The sequence below is a fragment of the Corvus brachyrhynchos genome, unplaced genomic scaffold (genome assembly GCF_000691975.1).
Source record: "Corvus brachyrhynchos isolate BGI_N302 unplaced genomic scaffold, ASM69197v1 scaffold69, whole genome shotgun sequence".
NCBI lineage: Eukaryota > Metazoa > Chordata > Aves > Passeriformes > Corvidae > Corvus > Corvus brachyrhynchos.
The window spans coordinates 6,514,673-6,522,503 of NW_008240228.1; the positions used below are offsets into that span (position 1 = coordinate 6,514,673).

At 46.7% G+C, this 7,831-nt stretch overlaps 1 protein-coding gene across 4 annotated transcripts in view; it reads right to left on the reverse strand.

Moving 5' to 3' along the window:
- The window catches only part of SPTBN1 (spectrin beta, non-erythrocytic 1), a 116,780-nt gene that overhangs the window by 84,114 nt on the left and 24,835 nt on the right, over positions 1-7,831 (reverse strand). Inside the window, exon 3 of one of the 4 annotated variants that reach the window (XM_017745264.1) lies at positions 1,087-1,095. The exons of the other annotated variants lie outside the window; for them this stretch is intronic. The gene's annotated coding sequence lies outside the window, so the exon portion shown is untranslated. The remainder of the gene's footprint in view (positions 1-1,086; positions 1,096-7,831) is intronic. 4 annotated transcript variants of the gene reach the window in all.

Below are 7,831 nucleotides of genomic sequence, written 5' to 3' on the forward strand. Positions count from 1 at the left end.
GTCCCGTGTTTCCGCGCGGACAAATCCCGGCGTTTGGCGCAGAAATGGGAACGGAGCCGCGCTGGGGCGGCTGTTACATAAGGAGCTGTCACCGAAGGCTGAGTGCGAGTATTCAACCTTCACGAAAGGTGGGAAGGAATCGCTTTAGTCACGGGAAGCTGCCAACAGAGCGAGGGAACGCGGGGAGAACCGGCTCTGGGGAAGGTCGTGGGGACGACGCTCCCGCGGCGCATCCCGCAGGAGCCGGGCCATGGATCAGCCGCAGCGGCCGGATCCTGCCACTAGGAACAAGCAAAAGCATGGAGCAAAGACAGGGGCAAGGATTAAATCCCACTCGGAGCGTTTCTGCACAGCACTCCCCAGCTGATCCTCACTGAGCATCAGGCCTAGACAAAAACCTCCCATTGATCCCTGCACACAGGCTGAAATCAGGGTTAATTCCAATTAAATCCACGGAGCAACCAGGGTATAAACAACGAGTGGGAACAGGCTGATAGACAGCATCATTTTCCATCTTTTCTATATTCACCAGTGCTCAAGGAAGAGAAGATGTGCCACTGGAAAAGCTGCAGCTCCAACTGTAAAAATAAAAGCAGTGACCGCAAAATCGGGATGAAGTGACATGTAATTTAATATAGATGGAACAAGCCATGGGATTTAATTTATTTCTGTGTCACTGCTGTTTAGAAACACACACAACTCGATCCAGAATAAATTCAACTCTAACTTGTGCTTTATCACTTCTCCCACTCTGAGCAACATACAAGCAAAATCTATCCCAGATAAAGCTAAATTGAGCATGAAATGGCCTGTTATCCTACACCTATAGGGCTGGAAAACCTGCATCCTTGTTCTGATTCTAATAAAAGCAGTGCCTCGCTCCCTGACATCAGGCTCCCTTTTCTGGGATGCGGCTCCCCGCCACAGGGAAGGTGGAGTGGGGGAGCAGAAAAACGCTGCAGGGATAAAAATAAGCACCTTGCAGCAAAGCGAGGTGAGGAGAACACAACGGAATTCTGATTCCAGAGACAGCTAGAGTGTGCAGCCACCGCCTCCAGGCCCTGCTGGAAAACAGCTTTTCTTGAGTCCTGCTGCAGCTCTGATCCAGCACAACCCGCTGGTGCCTCCGGGAACAGGGAGGGAAGATAAACAGGAGCCCCGGCAGAAAACTCCAGGCTCCTGACTGCAGGGATGGAGGTCCTGCAGCTGGGACGAGATACAGCAGCACATCTTGTGTCTGCGTTAAGGGTGTCCCGATCTGACATGAATAACACCAACAACTGCCCAGGGAGTAACAGGGGAAATGGTTTGGAATTTTCCTGGAGCCCTTAATGTAGCCAAGTTCATTGTTAATGACCTTGAATGTAATCCACCCGTGAAATCAGCGCTGCACTTGAAGGACCACGCTGAAAACCCTCTGTGTGTGTGTGTAGCACACGCATACACGTAACACACGTATATTTACAGATTTATTTTAAGCCTCTGCACAAAGCACCCACCAACACCCACAGAGAGATCACCATGGAGCACAGGGACAGAGGGAAGCCCACTTTCCAGCAGGAACAAGAACAACCTTTGTCACTTAAACATCCTGGCCTGGCTTTAAGCTGAAATACCCCTCTAATAAAGGAATGGTGTTTTCTGCAGAGAGCCAGCAGTAACAGGAATTTCAGCTGCCAACATCCCGAGCAGCATCCTGCAAGCCAACCACTCTTAGGATTGGATAAACACAAGGCATTTCAGAAATGGCAGGTCACAGTTTCATTACCATCCACAATACAGACTCACTCTAGGATGTCATACAGGACTTAAAACCAGAGAAAGCAGGCACTCGGATTTCTCAGTTAGTCCACGCCCTCTTAAACTCATCTGCCAGTGCTGTGGGCACCTGGCTTGGAGATGTTAGCAGGCAATTCCAGGGATAAGAAGGCACAGGAGTGAATTAATAAATAGCATGGAACTACTCCAGGCCCTGATTCTGCAGGCCCACCACAATAGGTCAAGAAAGATCTGAAAATTCCCAAACTTCTTCCTCAATGATAAAATATAACTCTGTTGCCTTCTGCGGTGGGTACCATGCTAGACAACCTCATGAGACAAAAGAGATCAAACCACTTCATTTCAAAGCATTCCTTAAAACCTATTGCATAATCTGAGGGTGGGGGGTTGGCATTATCTTCAAAAAGAAGAAATCACTTGAAGAAAAAAATCAGCTATCGTTTGCTCAGACAGTTTTCAAAGGCCACATCCAGGGGTCAGACCTTTCGCATTTACTTTCATAAATAGCCCAGATTCTGCTCTGTTTGTTTCTCAGATAATAGAAAATAAACAGTTTTATTCGGCCCATCTGAAGAATGAATTCATTTTAAAAAAATTCATTGGCTACTCTTAAATGCAATAATGTAATTCACTAAACAGGCTATGACTACAATCCCTGAAATTCTGCCATAACCACACATCTGGAATTACTTCCTAATAGTTACATTTATCTTTAAAGTAAACATTGCTTTTTCAAGAGTTACTATTCTTCCAGGAAACATGCTAAGCTGCAGTTAGATTCTTGTTACTCTTACTAAGGATTGTCAAGAGGTTTTTATGGTGTTGTGATTGAAAAAAATACAGTTTGAACAGCAATCCCCAAATGGTCTCATGGCTTATGTAAATAGACTGTTCCTTGGCTAACTCACAGCTCAACCTATTGCAGCCCTCCTGGCGTTAAAGATAAATTGTAAATTCATCTTTAACTCCCACTGAATGCGCAACAGGACTGAAAAGGGGACACAGACACTCGCATCTCCAGGTCACCAGAGCACATGGGTCTGGTGACAAGCATGGACACAACCACTGTGACAAAGAGAATAGTGTCCTGATCCCACAGATCAGATCTGTACCTCCAAGAAACCAAAATTACACACTGCCTCCTTTCTGGTAGCCCTCTGAAACCAAGGCTGGACGAGCACAGAAAGCGATTCCATTACCCTCTTTGCAGGATACTTTCCCTCCCAGTCGGTCCTTCTCCCCTACTGATGGCTCAGACCATCTCACCAGTCCAGCTCTTCACTTTAGAGCAATGATTATTACTAAAAAGAGGGAAATTTAGATAAAATGTAACCAAAGTTTGCATTTATTCTGAGCAACATTCAGCTTCCTTCTAACAGCAGCACAACAGACATTTAATGATTTTTAAAATGTCATTTTAAGCCAATATTTAAACTGGAAAATGGAAGTTCCTCTGAACTCTCGGGGTCCACTCACATCTTGTCATCCCAACAGAGTGAGATTCTCACCCTAAGCTTCAACAGAGAGGAAAGTGGCCTGGTCAGAGGTCAATAGGGGCACCTTGGGAGAGGCTCAGGGCTGGATGCCAAATGAACATACACATCAAACACCCCCACAGGCCAAACTCTGCAAGTATTTACAAAACACTGTGTAGAAACTCAAGAGTTGTACAGAACCCTTGGATTGAGAAGCTGAAGTCCTGAGCATAAAGCTTAGAAAGACTGGAAAGTGCATCTCCCCATCCCAGCCATTTCTCAGCCTGAAGCCCAAGGAGGTGTTTCCAGCCTCTCTCCCTGCTCAGCCCCTGTGTCGCTGAACTGCAGCACATTCCAGGGACAGGAGCTCCCCTGTCCTGACAGGGCAGCGAGGGCAGCACACTCACTTGTGTTCTGGCTTGTTGTTTCAGCTGCTGAAAAATAAAGGCGGTAACTCAGCAAGGCTGTAACTCCCCTGACCTCCAATATCCCCTCTCCCAATCCCATCTTTCCTTCCACAAACAGAACCACACTGTTTCTGCATCTTCCAACCCAAGAGTGCTCCATGCGTTTGTCTTTGCTTCCCAAACCAACCCACTTTGTGGTGCTGACTCCTCTGGCTGTCCATGCTCCAGGACGTGGAGCCTGACAGCCCAAAGCACCCTGAAATGTCACAGCAAAGGGGGACAGGCTGTGCTACCAAATGCCACAATCAGCGTGTGGGGCACTTCAGGAATGCACAAACAAGGCAAGACTGAAGCCTCTTTATCCCCAATACAGGCTGGGAAAGCGTGCAAAGGTCACTAAAATGAGGCAGCCCATCTTTCACGAGGGAGGTCTGCTTCCCACATCTCAGATAACGCATCACTCCAAAAACCAGGCAGTTAAGAGTGGATTCCAGGCTCTTGTTTTCCTTCTGAGGACCCCAGGATATCACACTCTAGCTGGGAGATGGGTACATAAATAAATAAGCACTGAAACAACTTCAGAAAGTGTTTGTGCTGCTCCCTGAAAACAGACACAGCCTCACTGTACTGGAGCCCCCAGTGCTGTCAGCAGGGGTGACTGGTGCACACCCAGCACCACATGCCCCACACAGGACAAGCATTCCAACAACCAAGCACAGTCAAGGGCACCAAGGGCACGGAGAAACTCAAAACGACTGAAAATAGGTTATTTAAAAACATCAATCTCTAATTTCAAATCCTTCAGTTCCAGCACAGACCATTAAAACCTTCTGGTCTGATTCTGTCTACTCTTAGAGCAACAAAGTCTCACCCAGTTTCTCATCCATCACCCAGCAGATCTGGACTCCAATATTTTATCCTGAAGACTCCAGAATAATTTAATTTATATATATGTGGTCCAAATTTGCCCTCTGTAATCTGAGATAGCTCCATCCAGCTGAGGGTACAGGCCAAGATGTGCCAACATTATGTGAAGAGCCTCCTAAAAACACAGAGGGGGCAGAGGAAGGCTTCATATGGATTTCATCCAGGGTCAGACACATAACAGGAGTTGTGGGGTGAGACTCTCCAGGCTTCTGTATTTCCCTGTGGAACATCCCAGAATAGACCCATCCCAGAATTGCCTCTGAACCATCCTCTAAAGAAGGCCATGCCCTGCCACCAACTATATACAAACCATGAATAGACTAAATCAGAAAAAATCTGAGACATTTTAGGTAGAAAGTGGCTAATTTTGGAAAGAAGTTAATAAAGAGGAGTACAAAGATCAAGCAGAACTGAACTTACTACACAAAACACTTCAGGGTGGAGCGAGCACCGAATTCCTTCTGGGACTGCCCTTCCTTTCCCCCTCATCACTTGAAGAATGTAAAACACATTTTGCCAAGCTGCTGAGGGGAGGGCTTTGTCTCAGCCATCAGCAAAAAGGAGTGGCATCCCTGCACCCCTACCAAAAGGGAAAGTCTACGGGGATCCAGCAGGGCCTGGAGTCACACACAGAGCATGAACACCCACGAGGCCTGTGAGAATAAAACTCCACTTACTGCAAGCGCTGGGCACAGCTCAAAGAATGCAACCTCCTTATTTAGCTTTTAAGCAAAACACAGACTACTCGACCTCTTTGCTCGTGTGTTTGTGGTTTTCCCTAAACAAGCACTGCTGGGCAAGGTTCGTAGTATTGAAGCAGTAGGAGCTCAGTTCAACTCCAATAAGTGCATCACGAGATAGTCCATGGCTGCTCCTGTGAGATCTGTGGGTTAAATACGGCTTCACTCCAAGTCACAAACCACCTTTGAATCCAACATAGCCAAAAGAGATGTAACTCAGGACCCAAAAAATCTTATGAAACATCAGCTGGGCAGTTTCTAAACCCTCCATCCTGTTTTCTGCTTCTAAGTAAGTCAGTAAAGAAATTCCCATAGATTTAAATTCATGCACCTCTTGGTCATTTGCTTTTAAAAAACACTTTCATCATCCTCTTAGTCTTTCCTGTGCCAGTGGAAGACAGACCCTGAAATTATTAGGATATCTGGGAATGTCGTGCCATGCAAATGGCTTAGCTGGAAAAAACCTGGGGAACCAGCTCAGCTCAGCAGTTTCTCTTTCCGCCTCCATTCTTGCATTATTTATAACTTCTATATCCCAATTATTAGATTTCCCACCCGTTCTCAGAAAGAGCTGCATTTCTGAGAAGGGTAACCCATCCAGAAGGTGCCTTTTCCAAAGCTTAGGCCAAGGGAGGATGTTCCCATGGAGGAAAATTCATGTGCCAGTTCATGAGTTTTAATTGAACCTGCTCTTCAGACTTTGCAGACTTGTTCTGGTGCAAACGCAGCTGGTCACTTTGAAAAGTGAGAAATGAGCAGCAAACCCAGGGATTATGTTCTGGTCAGGACTGGAATAGCATCCTGAATGTTGTGAGGGCTTTACAAGACAACCAATATGTGCTGGGGCACCTGTGTGCTCTGATCTGTGGGGTCAGCAGCTGGCATGCCACTCCTTTTTCTGAGGAATACGACCGTCACCAGGCCAAGAGCCCTTCAGCTCTTGCAGCCCACACCCTTATTTCACTATAAATTTTTAGAGAGGAAATTTTGACCATAGAATTGCCTGAACTTTTTGATAAATAAAAGAAAGTAATAGAAAAACATTCTGATGCTGGTGAATTAATATAAAGTGATGAAAAATCTGAGTAGGATTAACAATATGTTGTCTGTATCTACCCCTAAGGGTGCTCTGGGTTGTAACCCAAATGAAATCCACAAGAGGAAACGAACTGGAGCTGGAATCAAAAAGGCTCCAGGCCAGCTGAATCCCTTCTGGAACTACAGGAAGGACTTTTCTGACGTAGGCTCTCACTCAAGATAACCTTTACTCTGATCCACCCCTCAGCTTTAGCACGACTCAGCTGTTTCACACCTACCACGGAGGACACCAGGAGTCTTCACAGAGACCTGCCATGGAGATGGGACCCTGTTTCACCAAACCAGCTTGTGAAGTTGTTAGAAGCCTCTGCATTTCACCTTCGCCATCCTGATCACGGAGCAAGGCAAAGATGCACTTTCCAAACACCTCTAAGTACTCGTGGATGGACTGGTGGAGGAACCAGGGATAACTGGTCTGGCAGGAAGGAAACCTGATGTATTCCACTACTTGTTAACACATTTCCAAAGAAAATACCCAAAAAATTCCTTCCACAGTCACGGAGCATTTAAAGGACAGTATTTAGTATCACCCTGTGCTCTAGAAGCTATCTGTGGGTTGACCTTCACCAAAAAAAAGAGTGAAAATACAGGGCAATTGTCTACAGTGGTATTTACCTTTTTCTTCAGGAACAAAACAAAAAACTCTTTTTTAGTATTTTTCGAGTGCTCACAGAGAGCAGAGCTCCAGTAAAAACCAGGTGCCCTCGGAAAGGAGTTTCCCATTTTCTGGTCTCCACTCTCTCATGACCCAGCTTACAAGAAACAGAGCTCTGAGCTTTGGGAACCCGCTGTGTGTCAGGGAAGGACTGAAAGCGGAGACGCTCCCACTGCCTCCGGCCTGCCAGACAGTTGGCCCTCCTTGGGATGAGGGCACCGCTGTCAGTGCAGGAAAAGTTTCACATCTTGACTCTGGCCATGACCCTCACTTGGCAGGAAGTCCCAGGCGACCTGAATGCCCTCGGTGACATCACTGTTTACTTGGACAGCAAACTGGCAGCGCCAGGTGGCACCCAGCTGAGGGGCATCATGGAGACAGTGCCTCAGTTTGCAACTTACAAGGAAACTTTCCTCAGGAAAAAATTGATAACTCCGACATCACCAGGGCATTCAAGAAATGCTGTGATTGCTTCTGTGTGACCAGATAATTTATCAATATCCGTTTACATCTGTTGTATTAATTCGAATGAAAAGAGCCACAGTCAGGTTTCTGGGGGTGGGAGAGGGACCGGAGGTGCTGTGCCATGGGTCTGGGACTGAAGTTCCTGCCCCACTTTCCGCCCCTACCCCGAGGGTCTCACACAGAAGCGATGGCCCTGGATTACATTTAGAAGGAGAACATCTCCAAGCCTGCCCTTGCTACAGAGCTGCCTACAGGCACTGACACAATTCCATCCGGAGCACATTC